The sequence below is a fragment of the Hipposideros armiger genome, unplaced genomic scaffold (genome assembly GCF_001890085.2).
Source record: "Hipposideros armiger isolate ML-2016 unplaced genomic scaffold, ASM189008v1 scaffold_134, whole genome shotgun sequence".
NCBI lineage: Eukaryota > Metazoa > Chordata > Mammalia > Chiroptera > Hipposideridae > Hipposideros > Hipposideros armiger.
This window is the reverse complement of record NW_017731484.1, coordinates 980650-1001245: the sequence shown is the minus strand read 5'-3', so window position 1 is coordinate 1001245 and position 20596 is coordinate 980650. Positions and strand designations below refer to the sequence as shown.

General features: G+C 48.5%; 1 long non-coding RNA gene across 1 annotated transcript; it reads right to left on the bottom strand.

Annotated features, from left to right (window-relative positions):
- Positions 1-1569: 1569 nt before the first annotated feature.
- Positions 1570-5993, bottom strand: LOC109386475 (uncharacterized). The gene is made up of 3 exons (XR_002124794.1): positions 5813-5993; positions 4372-4532; positions 1570-1790 (listed from the first exon to the last, which is right to left on the bottom strand). It is a non-coding gene; the product is annotated as an uncharacterized LOC109386475 (long non-coding RNA).
- Positions 5994-20596: the final 14603 nt, after the last annotated feature.

Genomic DNA, 20596 nt, shown 5'->3' with positions numbered 1-20596 from the left:
AGATAGGGTCTGACCAGGATAGTCAGGTTGGTATGGTCACTTTGTCTGGAAACTTTTCTGCCTGGTGGGCTTGGTATGATTTGGAAGGGCTCTGTGTGATGATAGCTACTGTGATAGGGAAACCGGGAACTGCAGGAATGTCTCCAGCCCTTGTCCTCCCCCTGCCTAGGAAACAGGGATTTACCAAGTTACCGTCTTCCCCTCCCTGCCCTCCAGGAAGGGTCTGGCCTTGCCAGGCTGTGTATTTCCTGCTTTTGTGTTATGAGTCAGGAGGAAAGGGGAGAGGAGGAGGAGGAGGAGGGATGGGTGGCGAGGGCTGGAAGAGGAGTCTGGGAAGTAGGAATTCTGGAAACGGAGGAGCAGGGTTACATTTGGTATGCAGAGAAATCAATGAAAGGAAAAACAGTCTTTGGAGAAGTACTGTTCCGACCTGCCCATCCGTTTCCTAGTATTTGAGAATACATACAAATAACTTGAGTTATTTTGAAATGTTTTCCGGTTGCCAGCCTGAGTTTATGCGATGGCATTGCTTTGAAAGTGGACCGGGTGGGTGGGTGATGGCTTACGAAGTGCTGCTCTGCGATTTCATAGCACAGAGGAGTCGGGTGTGGTGAGTGGTTCTACGCGTAGGAGATGTCTGGTCAGTGGCTGTGAGGGGAAGAGGCCGGATGCTTCTTCATTTGTTCATTTGTTCCAGGTTTGGACATCAGCATGACTTATGACCTGAAGAATTTGGGCCACCCCAGGCCCAGCTCTGTCCAGATGTGTGAGAGGAATTCAAAGGCTCAGGGCCTTTAGAGGCCAGTTTTTCGTGGTGTCACTGACCACTCTGGCTGTGGCCCCTGGAGCAGCTCCCAGAGGGGCGGGTTTTGGCAGGAGCTTGTCTCTCAAAACAGAGGTTGCCAGGGCGGCAGGGAGAAGCAGGAGGTTTGCTGGGCCCTGAAGAGGAACTCAGAAATAAAGACAGGGAAGGTGACCGTGTGTGTGTAAAGAGCTGCCTTAATTTCCTAGAATTTCCCAAGGGATTGTGAGTTCCCCAAGGGCAAGGGCTGGTTCTTATTCATGTTTGTTTCTCAGAATTAGCACGAAGCCTGATAGTTTGTAATTGCTCCATAAAAAAATGTTAGAGGGCCGGCCGAGTGGTGCGTTGGTTAAGAACTGGCTTGAGACGCCAGAGGGCCCTGGTTTGGATCCCACATATGAGGGCCAGTGGCACTGCCCTCTACAGCTAAGATGGTGAATGGCAGCTCGACCTGGGGCTGGGCTGTTGTGGGTCACCGGCGACGGCGTAGGCTGCAGTCCCCTGCTGCACTGGGTTGCCATAAGCTACCGTTTGTAGCCGGCAGCCAGCGTGAGCGGCCATCCAGAGGCCAGCGACTGATCTGCCTCGCCCAGGAAGAGTGCAATGATGGTGCCAGCTTGGGCCAGTGAAGCAACGTCCTCCACAACTAGACTGAAGCACAAAACAACAGCAACTTGTCCGTTCCCCTCCCCCAATTCCCCAATTAAAAAATCTTAAAAAAACCAAAAAACGTTAGAGAGGAAGGAAGGAAAGGAGGAAGGGAGGGAGGAAGAGAGAGAGGGGGGAAAGAATGTTACTTGGTTCTGTTACCTCTCTTCAAAATTAATTGGCTACCTAATTAAAACATGACATGGTTCTGGCTGACATCTAATTTCTCCTGGAGGCAGAACTGGTGTACGGGATCCTGATTTCTGTGCTGTTTCTAGAATTCTGGAGTTCAAGTCCTCTTGTCTCCTCTCATCCAGCCATGCCTCCTTTCTCAAGTGAACTACGGAAAGAATGATAGGGAACCCATTTGGAATCTGATAGACCTGGATTCAAATCCCCATTCCATCACTTTAGCCATTGGACCACAAGCAGGTGACTTAAACTCCTTACCTAAGTTTCTGTTTTCTGTAAAAGAGATCACGACCTTGCTGTTGTAAGGGTTAAATGAAAGACACGTCTGAAAGCCCTTGCAAAGCGCTGGGGCTGCTCAGCTCTCCCTTCCCCATCACTTTCCGCTCCTGATCTGACTGTTCCTTACACTTTGATCTCGACAAGCTGCCCTCCTGTTCTTTCCCCCTTATCTCTGGCCCTGTTTCCTCCTGACAGCTTCCAGATGTGGTCACCGTTCCCTGGCCTCATCTGTTTCCCTGAAGCGTCTCTCTCACTAGCTTTGCTCAGCCTCCGTGATAAGACTGCTGCAATCTCACTCCAGGGGGCTCATGCCCTGAGATTTGAGGGGCCAGCACAGAGCCCAGAGATGAGCCACAGGGGTAGGACTGTCCAATCAGTGGCTTCTGGGGGGTTATCACCCGTCTCCTGTCAGCAGCCACATACAGCCTGTTATTAAGAGCGGGAAATTAAAAGCAGGTGCTCCTGCATTCCACGGCATTTCAGGGTTTTGTCTCAGCCCCAAGGATCCCATCCTCCCCAGCCTTCTACCTCATCCCCACACCCTCAGCCTCAATGGCTTCTCAGCCGCTGTCCCCCTGACTCTGCCCCCGCCCTCTGGAGATGGTGAGCTGCAGGTGGACAGAAGCCTTGGTTTCCTCTGGCATCATCACTCCTATCTCCCCACCTCGAAGGTGGGAGGATTACACAGGGTGCCCCAACCCCCATATGGCCATGTAGACTAGCTCAGAGTAGCCTGCTTCTCTCCTAAAGATTGTGCTGGGATGGGCCTACCAGCAGGGGGTGGGTCTCTGCCTGATTTGCAGGACAGCTCCGGGGTGGGGGTAAACCTATCCTGATGATGAGTGTGCCGCACTGTGAGGCAAAAACCCCAGAAAGCCCAGGTGAGTGGCCTGAGGTCAGGGTGGAGAAAGGACTCGATCACAAGAATGCCCAAGTCCCACCCCCACGCAAAGGCGGGAACAGCACGCCATGAGCACAAAGGCTTCAGAGCCCTCTCCACTGGATGGGACACAAACCCTCAGGAGGGAGTGAAATCAAGGCCTGTTTTCTGTCCACCGTGGGGCACCAGTGCACTGCAAGGAGGGCCCAGGAGGAGCTGCCAGCGTGGCTCTGTCCAGGGTGAGGAGCTAGAGGCTTGGTAGGAGCCGCATGAAGATGCCCTGGCAAGCTCCCGTCATTCCAGAGCACAGAAGACCAGGAACCACTGGCTTGGCCAGAGGCATCAGGCTGGCATCCAGCCCCGGCGTTTCCTCCCCCTCTCGGCCCCTCCTTTCTCTGTGCTCTTTCTGCATCCTGGGGCCTAAGGTTCAGCTGGAGCTGCCAGCCCACTTTTCTGTGGAGTGCTGAAACTGAAGAGCAAAGGAAAAGGGAGGTTGTCAGCTAAGAGAACTTTCCACTTGGTTTAATGTTGCTGGAAAGCCAGATATCTTTAAAATATGGGCCAAGCACTCCCAGAGTACAGAGATGGGGAGACCTGGTCTCTGCCCCAGGGAGCTATCTGTCTAGGAGCGGGGAGACTGCTTATGGAAGGGTCCTTGACAGCCTCATCAGCTGAGTATAGCAAGGAGATCAAAAAAGGAGACATCACTGAAGCTTCCAAACCATTGTACTCCGAAGGCTGCATAAGGGTGGAAATCACGTCTGCTTATTCACAGCCAGTGCCTAGCCCACTGGAAGAGCTTAATACACACTTGTTGAATGAATGAATGGTTAAATAAAATGAGATAGTCCAAGGAGGCTTCCTGGAGGAAAGGGAATCTGAACAGGGCTGTAGACGATGGTCAGGATTTGACCAGGCTAAGCAGAAGGGAGTTTATCCGAGGCAGCTGTTAGCCTTGTAAAGCAAGACAGGAAAGGGGACTATTTACAGCAGGGATGTTCTGGACAAGGGCAGGAGGGAAAGTTCTTCTGTTGCTCTCAGGATAAAGGCCAGGCTCTGTCTAAGCTGGTTTTGCCCACCACTTTGCTACTGTCTCTTACCACAATGTCCAGACCCTCTACCCTCTGCCGACTCAAGCAGTTATTTGCAATCCTTGGAACAAACCTCTTATTTTCTCTCCTCCAGGCCTATAAACATTCTCATCCCCTTTGCCAGGAAGGCCCTCCACCTTCCCCTCTATGTCAGTGGTCTCCTGCTCTCAGGGTCTTCCCTTCTCAGAGCAGTCATCCCTCCTCAGCATGTCCACTCTGCTGTCGGTTTGCCTCATGCTCACACTCATCACTGTTCTCTGGCCATCTTTAAGCCACACCAGATTCCTCCAGAGACTGTCAACCATGGCCAGAGACAACTGACCATGACTTCAGCAATGTGGCCCAAGGTCAGAAGTGGCTGGCACCCATGCGGCCAAAGCACAGCCGTCAAAACCGAGATTGTGCGGTCCCAAATGGCCTCGACCTCATCTCACGTAGACTTTTCCTTTTCGTCTCTAAGTGGAAGAGGCATGACTTACCAAGCTTTTTCTATGAGGCGTTGGTGATCTCTGATCACACTGGGCAAGCATCTTTTGTGGACGTGGCTTTCCCATTGGTCTGGAAGCTCCTTGGAGCTGGAGAGCAAGTCCCATTCTCCTTTGTATCACCAATTCAGCACTATCCCAGGCACATGGTAGGGCTAATAAATAATTGTTTATTTGGTTAGTTAATTGATCACAACCCCTTAGAAAAAGTGTCATCATAAATTCCAACCTCTACCCTCAATCTTGAATGGGCTGCAGGCAGGGATCCCCACACCTCGAGTGTAAGCCCAGAATAGAACATAATACCAGAAAGAATCAGATTCGTAAGAATAAGACAGAGTAAGTGGGAAGCAGATTCCCAACTAAACTTTACACGCTTAGAGATTAAAAACGAAAAGGCTTTAGAGAGCACCTAGCCCAAACCCCCATCTTAGATAGGGAGCTGAGACTAGGATTTGGAAATTGTATGTCCAAGATCACAAGACATCTCTTGCATGTCAGATCCAGACACTTGACCTTGGTCTCAGGTTCAGCGTTCTCTTCCTCAACCACCACTGCCTCTTCCCAAGAAGAGACATTTGTGTCAGACCTGAGTTCAAATCCTGAGTCTGCTGCATAATTGCTGTTCGGACAGGTACAGCTTCCTTGAATTATCTCCTTGTGAAAGAGAGGTCTACCGCCTGCACAGGGCCAGCGTGTGAACTCAAGGTGACCTACACTGTGCCTGATCCAGTGGCCCCCAGTAAATGTCAGGACTGTCCCCTTGCTCCAGTTCTTGGGAATCATTCTTGCCGCTTTGTCCTTTCGTTGGCTCTTAGAAAATCATAAAGCCTATGTAGAAGGACCTCTAGAGATTCCCAGGCCCGCTTCTCTGCGTTTATTCAGGACCCATCCCTTCCTTCTTCCCCAAACACCCTGTCCTCCCTGAACTTCTGAGGAAGGCACCGCACTGTGTAACTCGTGCCAGTGGATACAGGTAGGTAGGGCCTCCCTTCTTCTTCAGATCTAGCCCAGCACTTCTTGCTGCAATTTCGGGATGAAGCCATCTTCTCTATTTTGCCCTTCAGGAGGATACAAAACGCTCCCTTTTTCCTTCCTCCTTTCTATTTCTACTCTAGGTGTTTATTCTTCAGTGTCCTAACTTCTCCTCCCTTTCTCCTTCCCCCGGGCTGCAGGAGCCACCTCCGCCCCTTCTCTCTGTCGTCTCCTCTCCCCATTTCATCTTTAGATGCAGCCACATGTTGTCACAGCCCCCTCCCACACCATCCCCCAGGACCCAGACAGCTCAGCCTGGCTCTGTGCCTGCCTCTGGCCGAGTGCTTATCTCTGCCCACCACCCACAGTTTCTGCGGCAGGCAGGCAGGGCAGAGTGAAACCAAACAAATGAAGTGAGTCTCAGGCTGGGTCCTGCCAGCTCTCTCACCCCGTCACCCACCTGTCTGTTAAGGGGCTGCCCTCCAGGCTCCTCCAACAAAATTCCAGGGATCCCTAGGGCCTCCACCCATTCCACAGGATGGGGGTCACTAGCTCTCCTTGCCCCAAACCCCTCTCTCTGGACTGCACCGGCCCCTTTGCCAGAAGAATTCCAGGGCAGCCTGAGGCAACCTGCCTGCAAAACAAAGCCTGTGCCGAGCTACTGAGCCGCCGCCGGGTGCGCCAAAGGGTTTCAGTTTGATCCCAAAGCTCCCAGCATGGACCAAACCTCATAAATCATGGGGGAGTTTGGGTTGTTGTTTTAAGAGCAGCCTGTCTTTTCTTGTTTTGGCTGCCTCCCTGCTTCTTTCCCTCTACTCTCCCTTTCTCCCTCCTGGAATTGGAGAAGGTCACAAACGAGGGGCAGGCAAGCAGGACCGGAAAGGAAGTAATGGGTTGATTTAGCAGGAACCACTTCTCTGCCTGGCCATGTCCATTGACCTTCGGTCTGACTAGACCACATTGATATTCCAGTCCTGCCAGCCTGGGGAACCGGCAAGACCTTGTGTTCAGGGAGCGTGTTCCAACTTTGTCAGCACCTTCACTTCCATTAATCCATTTTATCCCCCTAGCAGCCCTGGCTAGGGCATAAAGTGAGAGACAGGCGTTGGAAGTCACCAAGGTCAGCTGCATCCAGGCTAGACTCCCTCCTAGCACACTGGCTTCCCAGGCTTCTGGAGTCGGCCCTTTGCAATCAGACCTTCTTCCCCTCAGAAAGTGAGTCTTCCGTGGACCCCCAGCAGGGGCTCCCAGATTGAGAGCTTTGACTTTGGTTCAAAGTCTGACTCTACCCCTCTAATGACTGTGGAGCCTTGCACAAGTTACTAAGCCTCTCTGGGCCTCCACTCTTTATTGTAAGACAGTGTAATACTAGCACCTGCCTCACAGAGCTGTTCTAAGGGCTAATGGATTACTAGAGGAGAACAAGACAGACCTACTCGGGGTGGGGTGCGGGGTGAGCCCCGATAAGAGGAAACGACACTTGAGCAGCTATAGGAGATGGCGGGATTGGGAAGAACATTCTAGGCAAAGGGGACAGCATGTGTGAGGGCCTTGGGGCCAGAAGGAACATGACATGTAGCAGAAACTGAAGAAAAGCAACATGACTAGAGCCAGTGAATGGGGCTCTGAGATAAGAGGTAGAGAGTTAAGTAGGACCAGAGTTAGGAGTCGGGGCTCTATATAGAGCATGACGTATGAAAGGGCTCTGTGTAGTGAAGTGGCACGCTCCCATTTTGGTTGTCAGAGCCCACTCTGACTGCAGTGTGGAGAGCAGCCTGGTGGTGAAGGGGTCAAGAAGGGATTGCATCGTTAGGAGGGTCAGCGGTGATCAGGGTGACAGGTGCTGGTGCCTTAGATTGGAGAAGTGGCCACAGATGGAGAGAAGTGGCTGAGTTGAGGCATGTTTGGGAAGGCGGGGCTTAGAAGGGACACAAGTGAAAAAGCTTTAAGTAGTTCAGGGGGTGTTAAGCTGGGTTTGACTTGAGGAGTTGGTGATGGGTGGGTGTGGAAGAATGGATTTGAGGGTGATGTCAAGATGCCTCTCCACATTGAGGCTAAAGCACCTGGTAGATGAAGAAGGAGAATGTAACATTTCCAAATATTCCTTCCTCCAATCTTCTGAAACACCCTCTTCTGAATGTGTACCATTTTGCCTTTAATGAAGACTTGGAGTGCTGGTCTTAGAACAAAACAGAAGACTCCTGAAAGCAGGTTTGCTTTAGCACAGAGCAGAGAATGACGATTGCTTCCCTGTCCTAAATTCCATGCTTCCATCCCAGAGTGTTCAGGGTCTGGGTCGAGATTAATCCTGGCTCTACCACTTCCTAGCTAGGAGATTTGGGGTAAATTACCTAAATTTTTCTGTACCTTGTTCCCTCTTCTGCAAAATGGGGATAACAGGGTAGTGCCGACACCATAGGTTATTTTGAGGACAGTGTGAGATTGTGTTGAGCACACTGTAAGCTTTACCACTTCCAGGGTGAATGTTCATTGTCACCAGCTCCTTGAGTCACACCAAGCTTACGACCCACTAAAACCCTAAAAGCTTTCCTACACATGCCACTTCGAAGCCCTGCCTTCAGAATTCTGTGTTCATGCACTTGGAATTTTAGACTCAAGTTCAGGGCCTGACATTTATCCCTGTTAAATCTTGCTTTGTCAGAGACAGCCCGTGGCACCAGCCTGTCAGTTTCCTTTTTATTTTGATGAGGGAGAGGTCACGTGATGCATGCTAAGTTCATTTTTGTGGCCACGTGGGCATCCATGGAGGATGCTTTTGCTGTCCCCTTGCCTTGTGGTGTGTGGTGCCTGGACTTGGGAGGTGGGGACAGGGAGAGGTCGGGGCTGAGACGGAGCTGGGGATACAGCCGGACACTGCCTTGGCCTGAGGTTGATCCTTCTCCCAAGTCAAGCACTGCCTTTGAGCTTTGAGACATAGGGACAGAGGAACCTGTTCAATGTCACCGAGTGGGTTGGCTAGTGACAGAGGCCTAGGGCTCAGGCCATGATTCAGTTCTCTCTCCAAAAGCCCCCACTTTATGGTCTCACCCCTTTCCAAAACACCCTGTCACATTCCTTGACCTCAGAGCAGAAAAGAACATGGGCCAGGGGGAAAGAAGTATCCAGCTCCATAGAGCCCTCTCTAACTTCCATGGAGGGTGTCTGTGCGCTCACACCTTTGAGTTTAGCCACCCCCCTGACCCCTACACACACACCTACTGCTCCTGTACTAGCAGAACAACATCTTTCATATTGGCTGGGGGGATTTGTGCTCTGCCCCACTGATGCTTCTCTTCTGAACCTTTCCAAAGTCCCTGTTCCCCCCATCCCCCTCACAGTTGCTTTCTTCACAGAGGTCAATGGCTTTGACATTCATGCATTACTGAGCCTTTTCCTGTGGAAATCTCTCTTCCCTAACTTCCCGAGGGCAGGTGAGTCTCCCATCAGGCTGAGAGCTCCCAGGGCAGGACTTCGTATCCCAGGAGTTCCTCTCCTCTTCCTGCTCTCCAAGCACCTACTGGCCTCTCTGTTCATGAAGGGACCTGAACTTGAAGGTGACCATGTCACTTAGCAAAAGCCTGCAAAGAGCACCACACCTAGAAGCAATGGCCCGTTGATTCCGTAGTCCTCTCAGACTCCAGGAGAGCGGGCAGGGGAGCGACACATTTGGATGCCAGGCCTGCGTGGCTGCCTTTCAGGCCAGGCATAACAACATGCCTTTGGTACAACTGGAAGACCTAACTAGACCCCAGAACCAATGGGCGCCTTGGTCCAGTGCCCACCACTGGTTTTCTTCTCCCATGAATGCACTCCTTGTTCACCATCTGTGCTGTGAGGTATTTTTCCAGGTGGTAGGTTCTAGGGAAAATTGAATTCCCCTAACAAGCCAGTCTTGCAAATCACTAGGAAGGCAGGGAGAGAAGAGAAGGCAGCTCCTGTTAGATTCTAATACTGGCCACCCACACTTTAACCCTCGCTGGACCAAACTGCCCAGACTAGAGAATGGGATAAAAGTTCCAGAAGTTACCTTCTTTGTCAAGTTTCCCATTCCTCAAATAAAGCTTAGTTAATGGTCTCAGCCAATTGGTGGGTCTGCTTGGAGAGGACCAGGGGGAAGGGAGGGGCTGAGACAGATAAAGAGAAGAAGAAAAATAGAAACCGTTTATATCTGTATAATGCTTTCGATCTTTTCAAAGCACTTTTCACCTATGTAAACCCAACATTCATTATGTGCTGTTGTTATATACCCATTCACCTGTCAGACTTAGGGAGCACCCACCATGTGTCCGGGCTTCTGCTTGAGGGATGTAATGGTAGTTAGAACTTGAGGAGATAAAAACCTGGGTGGGGGGAGACAGAGTAAACAAATGACGAGGCCTTAAGGTAGAAAAAAGAGTAATGGGGACCACAGAAGGAAAACCCACCCTATGATAGGCATATGAAGGGCTTCACAGAGGAGGCAATGACTGATCTGGGCTGCTCCTGAGAGAGGAGTGAAAGAGGACAGGTGAAGAAGAAAGTCCTTCATTTAGTCTAGCCCAGCTCTCCTTACAACCGATGCTCATCAGCAGAGAGCAGCTGGAATGGTGAAAAGCTTAGAAACAACAGTATACTGGGAAAAGATGAAGAAACACTGGAGTTTGATCTGCAGAAGAGACCTGGAGATAAGGAACAGCCTTGTCATTATTTGAAGGACCGATGGGTGATATAAAGACAAAGTGGATGCTCTGTCTGACTCCGGTGAGGGGAACCAGGGCCAGGAGGTAGAAAGGACATTTTGAGCTCATTAGAGAGAGACAACACGTGATGTAGTGCAGACAAATCAGTCAGGGGTGATGTCCTTCCCGCCAAGAGAACATTTGATAATGTCTGGAGATGATTTTGGTCACAACTGGAGGGAGGGTGCTATTGGCATCCAGCAAGTAGAGGCCAGGGATGGTGCTACACATCCTACAATGTGCAGACGTCCCCTCAACCAAGAGTTCTCCAGCCCCAAATGTCAACAGTGCCAAGGTCAATGTAGCGGATGTAGTGGAAAGAGCACAGGTTTAGGGTTCTAATTTCAAACAGCAGCATGCTGCTTACTAGTCTTGAGACTAGTTATTGAAGCTGTCTTGTAAATGTCCTTACCTGTGAAATGGGGGTAATAGAACTGAATTTGTAGGGTCAGAGTGCCATTCAGTGGGGTCTTTCTGTACAGTACAGTACAATACAGTGCCCCGCAAAGTGCCTGCTATAGAGAGGGTGCCCAGTAGTGCCTGTTATTATAACATGAGGAAGATTGTGTTTCCTTTTCTTCAGTAGGACTTCCCCATAATGTATCAGAGCACCGGAGATGTTGAGAGCTGTAAGGAATTTTCTGTCCCTGGGAATGCCTAACCCCCTGCAGGGATGCTGTAGCGGGGTTTTCAGGACTCCGTGAGCTACTCGGCTACATGATGTGTCAGTCGCTTGGTCTTTCCATTCCAGCATTTCTCTGAAGGGGGATCCTGACATCTGTGTTATAGCCCAGCACCCCCACGGATTGGAGGGATGGAACTCTTCCAGAAACCAAAGACCTGATAAATGAGTCCTGATGAAAGTGGACCAGAACTTGAATAATGCCCCTACCCCGTCTTATCCCACTCCTTGGCATCTGGCCCTTAATAAAGGGTGAGAAACTGAAGAGGATCTCCAAAAAGTAACGCAGAGGACTCGGAGGTCAGCAGAGGACCCAGGAAGAAAGGGGAAGTTGGGGCACTCTGTTTGGGAAAGGAAAAGCTAAGGGGGTCTTTGGAAGCCTGGGACAGTGAAGTGTTGACTGGGACAGTGGTCCCCTGCTCTCTGCCTCCTCAGAGTTTAGCAGAAGAGCCTCGCTGGTAACAAGAGGAAGGTGAGACCCTGAGTGCCTCCTAGTCAAAAAAGCCAGGTGTCTCTGACAAGGTACAGCAGCAAAGGGTGGCTGCATACACATACACACACACACACACACACACACACACACACACACACACACACACACACACACACACACACCCCTCCACCCCCACTCCGGGTAGAGATGTGTCTCAGGAACTTCGGGAAGAGTGCAATGAAGGGTTGGCCTGTACCCTAAAGCTGGAATCAGCACCTTCCACCCTAACCACTCTGCACCACCTGACCCTTGTTCTCACTGCAGCCTGGACTGGCTGAGACAAGGAGGAGAGATGGGGGAGTGACAATAAATAGACCTCAGGCAAGAGGTGGATGCAGGTACCTAGTTCCCTGGTTTGTTCAGGGAACAATGAGGGGCTCTAGTGTATCTGGAGGTCTGCTTTGCTTGAGAGTGTCCATGGGTCCAACCCAGTAGTCCTCTACCCGTGGCTGCCAATTCCAGGTGGTCCAGAAATTTGTCATCTGCTTTTCTCTGAACTTCAATCACTGTCTCAGGTTGCAGCTGAACTTGACCTTTCCAGCTGTTGCTCATTGTCTGCTGTTGCTTCCCTCATGCCTGACCTACTGTATGCAGTGTGTGCACCTGGGCAGGAGGGCGAGTCCACAAACCTGGCAATGCAAACTGCCCCTGCACTTTCTGCTCACTAGTCAAACCCTGTGCTCCAGCTGACCGGGGCTGTTGGTGATTTCCCAAGGCACGTCCCCACCCTGGGCCTTTGCTCCAGCTGTTTCCTCCACTTGTAAGTCCTTCCACACTTCATCCAAGCATCTTCTGCAGGTTCTTTAGGGCCCTGGCAGGCACTGCTTGTTGCCAACCTTGATCCGCTCTCCCTTCTGCCTCACTTACAGCACATTGATTTTTTGAGGGGAAGGGAGATCAATGTGCCTTCCTCAAAATATTGAGTTTCCAGGCTCCCTTGTTACAAGGGGGTAATGCTATGATACAGCTCTGGCCAATGAAATGTAAACTTTTTTTTTTTTAACAAAAAACAAGGAGGAAGAGCTGGCATGTGTCTTTTGCATTTCTCCTTCTTGCTCCCTAGAAAGCCTGGGGACAGAGGAGCCAACTTGCAACCCACAAAAGGCACATATTAAGGATGCTGGCTCAGAAGATAGAGGGGCGTGGATCTTTGATGACATTCTCGACACCTGCACTGGCCTCCCTCCACACTGCTTGTCACATGAGAAGTACAAAGCCTGATTTGTTAAACCTCAGCACTCAGGTTTCTGTTCCACGCAGCCAAAGGCAGTCCTAACTGGTGCAAAGGCTCATGTCAAAGCTGCACTCTCCATTTTAACCACCCTGACTGGGTGGGATCTCCACCTCTGAGTTCACTCAGCCCTTTGTACCTCTCCGAAGGCAATGATCTTACTCTACCTAACATTCCCATTGCATGTTTGCCTCAGCAGCTTCAAGGGGCACTTCAAAGGGCAAGGAATGTCTTCCTCTCCCTGGGAACTCCCACAGTAGTGGTGACTTAGGAGATGCTCGGTGAAGACTGTTGGGCAGAATTGATCACACTGGCCTCTCCGCTCCAGGACCTCCCAAGACGGAGGGGTATTTTGTGATGGTCCCACCGTAGGCCTCTCCACTAACTCCACAATTCCCTCAGTGTGTCACTCAGCCTCTGTCCAGGCCTGAACCTTTTCAGGGCAGTGAGGCATGGGGATAACTCTCCTATTCCCCTCTTCTAAGGAGCAGGATTGGAGCAGATGTTGCCTGTGGGTCTTCTCCCTCCGTCCTCCAAGACTACTGCCTGAGGGGAAGGGCAGGTTCAGAGGCTTCCCTAGAGCCCCTCTCCCCACTACAAACTCATGGAGCAGGAAAGGTCACCTGGTTCAGTATCCAGCCTTTGGCAGGAAAATTCTACAGCTTCCAGAGCATAGAGGAATCAGGGTTTCTCTTCAACCAACACAGGAGAATGCCAGACTGTAAGACGGGCCCAGGGCCAAGACTTGTTGAGGCTGCTCTGAGGCTTGGTGGAATGCTGCCTGTTGTCATTAGGGGGACAGTCATATGGTGATCTGGGGTCTAGGGTATGTCCCCGTCAAGGTACTTCCCCTACTGCAGGACCGGGGGCTAGAAGTTCTATATGCTTACCTTCCCACTAATCTGTGAGCTCCTTCATGACAAGGCATGCCTTATTCATATCAGTTTCTACCACCTAACAGGGTATCTGGCACAAAAATTTACTTGATAAATATCTGTGGGAGGAAGGGAGGCAGGGAAGGAGGGAGGAAAGGAGGGAAAACTTAAATAAAGTTGTCAGGCAAATGAGTTGCTAACCAGTATGCAAGCCCTGCCCTTCCCCATCCCAGCCCAACCTTCTTCCTTTGGGACACTGATCTCCAAACGTTGCCCTGGTTCTCCCTTCAGCCTCCAGGCTCTGAGTTGGATGTTACCTCCTCGCTTGCCTCTCCCTGACCTTTTGCATGTTCAAGCAGAACTGAGCATTCAGCGCTCCAGTAGCACATTGGCTATTCCATTAGCATTTAATCAACTGGGTCGGGGATCTCTGCCCTTCTCTCTTCAGCGGCAGGTGGAGCTACCTGAGGGAAGGGGCCGGGGCTTGCTCCTCACGCTGGCGGAGAGGCTCTCTAGGTCTTTCAGGTCAGAAGGTCACACTATAGGGTATTTGAGATGAAGGTTTAGGTGAAACTCTCCCTCCTGGGATGAGGAGGGAGGTGGGATGGGGTGGAAGAAGGCTGCCTTTGAGGAGGACTGGCAGGCATGCAGGGCAAATGAGGGGTCCTCTGGCCAGCCGGAATTTGCCATTTGGATAGGTTTGTTTTTCATAAAGAAAATGAGGTAGCTCTGTCACTAGAAGTCAGAACTGGGTTTGGGATCCAGAAAATGTATCTCCATTGGCTGCTAAGGAGCACGGGACTCTGGCACCATGGGAGACAGAACTGGACCTCAGTGCTCTCCTGGGCCAGCGCTCACAACCCCTAGGTCCCTATGTGACGTCAAAGATAATCATGTGGACCTGAGAGCCATTTCCTATTTTTCCAAAGAACTAATGGAAATTCTGTCCTATGACAAGACTAACGAGGCTAAATGAAAAGGTTATCTTTCTTTTGCTTTGGCTGAAATTATAGCAACACAGTATTCTCATGGGAATATGAATTGTTCGATAAATGTAGCTCGGTAGATAAAAATCTTTCAAAAAATATGGGGTCCTCCTTTTGGATGGTTATAAAGTTGAGAATCACTGATCTAGCTCAAATCCTTCATTCTGTATATTGAGGCCCAGAAATGTGACATGGCTGGTTAGTGGCCGGCCCAGGGCTAGGACCAAGTCAACTAACTCCAGTCAACTTTTTCTGTTACACAGTGTGTCTCCATGTTGCTCTCTCTTGTCTTCACCATTCCTTCCCAAATACAGGTTCCTTTGAGTTGGTTCACTCAACACCTCCTGCTTTTCTCTTTTACTTCTACAAGAGCCTGATACCCACATGTTCTCTGGGATGCCCTGAGCCCCAGAAGTTAGTGCCATCAATATGCCCACAGCTGCCAGGAGATTATATCTAGGAAAGGAGACATCCCAGAGGCCCCAGGGGCATACATAAGCTAGGTTCATGTTTAGCTTTGAGTGATAGAAACCCGACAGACAGTAGGTTAACGAAGAAAGTTCCTTTCCCTCCTTCCTACCTCTCAATACAACAAGAAGCATGCAGACAGAGAGTACAGGCCAGGTGCACCCGCTCACAGAGGTCACTAAGGTACCAGGCTCTTTCTATCTTCCTATTCCATCATCCTCAGCATGTGGCCTTTCTCCTCATGATTGCAAGATTATGGCTGGATCTCCAGGTATCAAAACCAATGTCCAGACAAAAAGAAGAGATAAAATAAAAAGGAGGGAAGAGAAAAGCCCACTGCTAGACAGGTTTTGCCCTTTTATTCAGCTGGAGATGGCCTTCTCTGGGATTTTTTCTATCCGTCTTGACTAGAACTCGTCCCATGGACATACCTAGCTGCAAAGGATGCTAGAAATTTAAGCATTTTTCTTTCCAGCCTCTATAACAAAGGAAGGTAATATAGATTGAAATGGGGCAGAGTAAGCCAACATATATGCACAATTCTCCCCACATCAGTACCCATCCTCTCCTCCTGCCTTCCTATTACAATGGAAGGCAACGTGCGAGGCCAGTCTTTCCACTGGTGCTATGGGTTCCATGCCCCTTCACCTTCGTACCTCCATTTCCTAGATCTTCAATCTTTTCTGCTCTCCTGGATCTTATTCATTATTTACACATGTTCAAATCATTCCCATGTAAAAAAATCAAACAGCTCTGGAGGTGGCGATTTAGGGGACTTGGTAGAAAAATGTTGGGACATTAAATTGTGTTGGTCAGTTCTTGTTGACCTTCAGTGAATTGCTGCAAAAGACAATTATCAGTCATGCTGGTCTACGTGACAGCAAGCAAGAAAGAATTTATAGCTTCTTTGAAGGGGGCCCTTTCTGCCTAGAGCTGGAGGTCCAGGAGCTCTGAACATCAGAGATTCATGTTCCTTGCAGATGGCAAGTCCAAAGTCTGTTCTCTCGAGTGAGGACAGGACACTTAATATTTAAGACTTTGATTTTTCCTTTTACAAGTGGGGAAAATAATATACCTGCTTCAAAGGATAATCACGAGGATATAATGAAATAATGTACAGAGGAATGGTTTATTATCTTATAAAAGATAAAGAAAAGTGGGAGCTGGAGGGAAGAGAAAAACCCAACCTCCAAATTTAAGATGCTCTTGAGCCAAAATATAACCCCATCTAGGCATCTCCTGCTGTGTGAGCCAAAAAATGTTCTTTTCCTCTCCTTAACCTTGTTTGTGTTATATCTCTTTCTATGCAACCCAAAGAATTCTTTCTAATAAACTCATCCACTCGCATGGCTTCTAATGGTTCTCAAGTCCATATCTATAGCTCAGGCCTTTCTCCTGAGCTTCAGAGTGATGTGTCCACTTGCTCACATAATATTAATACATGGATATATGCAGACACCTCAAACTCACAGTGTTTACAGGTGGACTCTTTATCTTCCCTACACCTGTGTTTCTTCCTCACAATCTCATATTCTCTCTCTTAGTAGATGACATTATAATCTGTTGGCTGCCCATGCTCAGAACTCAGAAACCATTCTTTTCTCCTTTCTCTCCTTCATTTTCCACATCTCATCACTAAGTTCTATAACTTCCACTTCTTAACTATCTCTATCTACAATGCCACCATCTTGGTTGGGGCCACCTACTTTTGCCTCTGTGACCATCACTGTTTGTTTCCTACCTGACAGTCATTTCTCTTTTTACCTGGCTATCAGAATCCCAGTTTTGCTCCAGGCAGCAATATATCTAGCTCCAGGTAGTGAATCATAGTGAACAATACTGATACTCAATTTTGCAGCCTTGCTTGGGTTTAGAGGGACAATGTGATCCAGTTCTGACCAATGAGATGTAAAGATACACCTGTGATGGGCTTCTGGGAAAATTTTGCTTGTCTGAGAAAAGGAACAGATGGTAGCTAGCACTGTTCCTTCTCCTTTCTCTTTGCTTTGAATAAGATTATTATGTCTGGTGGTAAGGCAGCTATCTTGCAACCATGAGGGGACAAGCAACAGAATAAAAAGCCAACACATGGAATATGGTGGAATGGAAGGATAGAACAAACCTGGGTCTTTAATGATATCATTGTGCTGCCTAACCATCCCCAAGGATGCCTTATTTTCTGATATCCTGTTGGTAAACCATAAATGTCATTACAGGTTTAAACTACCATATGTCCCTGAAAATTAGACCTAACCATAAAATAAGCCCTAGCATGATTTTTCAGGATGTTCGTCATATAAGCCCTACCCCCAAAATAAGCCCCAGTTAAGATCGTCAGCCAAACAGACACATTTAGTACGTCCATTGCAACACATGATGGACGTATTGAATTATAAAATAATATTCATATAATTAAATATAAATAAATAATATTACTGACATTAATACTTAAAACAAATGATAATATAAATTATAATTAAGTATTTGTAACTACCCAAGCAGGCACCTTTGGACGAGAGGTAAACGCCTATGTAAACAGATGAACATGAGACTTATTGCCGAATGACCAATCGGAGTACAGACATAATGCACAAATAACATGCACACTTGATAACGAACAGATGTGGTCGTGTCTAATATGAATCTTCATAATTCAATATGTCGTGTGTTGTAATGGATGTACTTAATGCCCTCGTGTGAAATAAAGAAACATTTTCTGAATTTTGGTGCCTGCAATTTTGTCGTGACTTGGGTGAAGAATTCATGGGATAAAATCACTGACAGCTGTGTTGCCAATGCACTACGAGCAGACTACGTGGACAAGAAGTGCTCATTTAAGGAGAGTTCTATCGCTGGACATGAGAGATTGGGGCCAATTGTTCTACAGGAAATGGAGTCACAAGAAATTCAGGCAGGAATTCAGGGTTTGGAGAATTATGATGATGTTCCAGAAGAAGATGACATGACTGTATTTGAACAAATGTAGATTTTTGTACATGAATAAACGAATAAATGTAGATTGTTGTACATGAAAAAATAAGACATCCCCTGAAAATAAGCCTTAATGCATCTTTTGGAGCAACCAGTAATATAAGACCCAGTCTTATTTTTGGGGAAACACAGTATGTTGGGTATTCTCTTACTTGAAGTTGAAAACATTCTTAATAAAGCCTAATTAGCCTTTCTGGCTTTGTTCTCTTTCTCTCCTTTACTCCATTCCTTGCACAGTATTCAGAGTAATCTTTTACAAACATGATTCTGATCTTGACATTTTTTCACCTAAATGCTTTTGATGGCTTCCCTTCCTTTAGTTTGGTGTAAATTGTATGCCCAATGGCACCATCTTGGAATAAAAATAAGGACCTTCCTCTTTTTTATTAAAAACACTTGAGGGCCNATAGTTTTTGAGCTTTTTGTGGGAATGGAGGGTTGAGGAGAAACTGTCTGCTTTTGATGGGTGGGTCCAAGGAAATGATTTCTAGTCCTGGCCAGAGACCCACAATTTAAATAATCAATGATTCCCCGAGTTGTGCCTTTAGCCTCTCCACTATCGGCTCTTTTCTTTCAGCCTACAAACAAGTGACAGAAAGCGTTGTCATCCGCTCTACATGCTCAGACAATCATATCCTAGACACAACTTTCCATTGACCTGGGTCCACTTCCAGCTATGGCCTGAGCACTCAACTTTTCTTCACGGGCATGTTGCTTGAAAGAGAAGTCTACATGTACCCTGCTAGGATTGCCACATAAAATATAGGACATTCAGTTAGTTGCATTTCAGACAACAAATAATGGAGACATACTAAAAAAGCTGTTCATTAGTTACCTGAAATTCAAATTTCAGATGAATTCAAATATAACTGAGCACTCTGTGTTTTTATTTGCTAAATGTGGCAAACCCACTGACCTTGTACCCCATCTTCACTTGCCATTTGCTGCTGAGCCCGTTGAAACCTGGTCTCTGCCTCCTCCTCTCTGCTGTGACTATTCTTCCCAACTCCCCCAGAGACCTCATAGTGATAAAATCCAAAGGAGGTATTTCCAGGCCTTATAGAAGGGGCCTCTTTGGAGTGTTCAGCAGTCACTGTTGGTGTCCCCGCTCTCATGGTGAGGCTGTCATTTCTCTTGGCTTCCATGATACTTCACACTTCTGTTTTCTCCATCTTTCTCTGACAGCCCTTCTCTGCTTTCTTCACGTGCTCCCCTTGTTAAGCCATCCTGTGCATCTTTGGTGCTCCCCAAGGTCTTGCCCTTTAGCCATCATACTCTCTACACACAGAGCTGTGTTTGCTGCCATATTTCTCTCCCTACTCAGCTCCATTGGCCTCAGTGGCCCTGAGAGCTCTTGCCGGCTCATCCATCATCCTGGCTGCAGGCACCNCAATGGATTTTTGAACAGAAATGTTGATGTTTAAGTTGTTTGCATTGCTACAACGTAAATCTCTTCATTTCTTCAAATCTTCACAAGTTTGCCTCATCACAGAAGCCTTGTGAGTGTTTTTGCCATGTTCTTCGTCTGCATGGGGGCAGTGTGGGACAGGACTGTCACAAGGAGTGACCAGAGGACCCTAGGCTGAATGATTCATTAAAGGCAGGTGTGCCTTCTGGAAGTTCGCAGATAACTTGAGATGGGTATTAGACTTTCCAACACCCAAGTGGTGATGATGTTTCAAGCACTTTGGTCTTGATCTTCAGGGTCAGCATGACTCCCTCTGGTCTTGATGAACATCTGTGTGTTTCAGTGGCAGTATGTGTGTAAGTAATAAGTGTGAGCTTTCTTTGTATAGTTGATGGCTATGTTTGCAACTATGCCTGAAGGTGTGTGTGCTTATGCACTACTATTTGATTTATGTGTAGGTGTGCATGTATGTTGTATCTTTGTTGAAGATGCTGCTAAATGTTTATGTAATCATATTTTTCTTCCTCGTTCAATCTTCACATAGGGACACTGAGCCCTTCCTACTCCATAAAGAGTAGAGGCCTTCTCAGGATCAAACTCTGAGCCCAGCCAAATAATATGCAATCTCTGCCTCCATCTTTCCTTCTCCTGCTCCTGCCCCATTTCCCTAACTTTTTCTTTCAGCCCTACACACAGCCAAGGTCTTAACCAATAACAGGAAAACAAAAAAATCAGGTCACCAGATGTGTTCCATTCCATCCTCTCCCTCGCCACCCCCGCCCCCTTACCACAGGCCGATAAATTCTGAGGATATATACAGTAAGCAGCTGGTATCCTCCCAAACCCAGTTGTGTCCTGTGACAGACCCATGAGATGGAGACTGGGTGTACCCACCCAAGCCTACCACATGGCCCACCCATGTCTCTAGCACCATGGCCCAGCTTACTGGCTCTGTCTAGACAGCCCAAGCAGACCCCAGAGTGGTTTTCCCCATATAAACAAAGGGTGATACATTTGTGCCATCTGTACTGCCAGGTCTCTTTCTCCTTGTGTAGATGCTGCCTGTCTGGGTGCAAGAGACTGAGGTCTCCTAGGCAAAATTCCTGTCTGGACACTGGAGAGGCCAGCAGCCCTGCCTTCATTTGTGCATGGGGCTCACTCAAGCTGGCCCCCACCTGGAGCCCTCAGTAAGTGCCTGGGTCTTTGGAATGCACTGGGCATCTGGGATTCTCATTGGAGGCTGTTTACTTGTCGATTTGCATGGCAGGTTAACAGCCCACAGCAGTCCACTTCCTGCCAGGGACTTTCAGGAACAATTTCTCCAAGCCAGCGTGGCCCGGCCTAGGCATGAGCCCTCTCCTTCCCTCCCTCTCTCGCTCCCCCTTCTCTCCC